General features: G+C 56.7%; 1 pseudogene; it reads left to right on the forward strand.

The window, feature by feature from the left end:
* The window catches only part of LOC119299234, a 4,835-nt pseudogene that overhangs the window by 2,733 nt on the left and 1,268 nt on the right, over positions 1–834 (forward strand).

The following is an 834-nucleotide window of genomic DNA, read 5'->3' on the forward strand; positions in this document are numbered from 1 at the left end:
ATGATGTGATGATGTGTCGGCTCAGTTTATCGTAGGTGCTGATAGGGATAGGGTGAGTGCTATGCGTGTTTGTACAATACCATGTTGAGAAAAAACAACTAGACAAATGATCAAAGGCCTCTCCTATTCACAAGAAAAAATATTTTCCACTTTACTTGTTTTTTTTTTGCCGCGACTCCTTCTTTGTCAATTGGCGTGTGTGCCATACAATTTATGCAATTTTTGGGGGCTGAACCCCACGAAAAGCAAAAGCAATTGTGTCACGACGTCTCGCAGGCTGTCTCAGGTCATCAACATCCACCACGGGTCACCCAGTTGAAGAAAAGGTTAGAAAGAAAACTCTGGCAAAGAAAAGAAGTGACTCTACGACGCACGCAAGCTGGTCAGTAGGGCAGTAGCCAGTGTGCGCCTCTTTTACCAGTAGCGATACCAAGCTCGCTCTCTGCTCTTCTCACACAACACAAACCCCAAGCGCACCATCAGCTTGTGCTGCCATGGCTCGCCCCCTCGCTCTCCTTCTCGCCCTCTTCCTCCTCGCCGCCTCCACCGCCCACTCCCAGTCTCCGGCCGCCGCGCCCTCCTCCTCCTCCTCCTCCTCCAACACCGGCGCCGTTGCCCAGTCCCCCACTGCCGCCTCTCCGACCATCACAGGCACCCCAGTCCCTTCATCGTCCCAAAACCCCATCTCCACCTCTCCCGCCGCCTCCCCCTCCCACTCTAGCACCAAGCTCACCTCCCCGGCCGCTGCCCCCGTCCAGGCCACCGCTCCACCCACATTGCCTCCCCCCACGCCCTCCCCCATCAGCTCCCCGCCGCCCACACTGCCGGCGCCGG

This window comes from Triticum dicoccoides, chromosome 5A, assembly GCF_002162155.2.
Source record: "Triticum dicoccoides isolate Atlit2015 ecotype Zavitan chromosome 5A, WEW_v2.0, whole genome shotgun sequence".
Lineage (NCBI taxonomy): Eukaryota > Viridiplantae > Streptophyta > Magnoliopsida > Poales > Poaceae > Triticum > Triticum dicoccoides.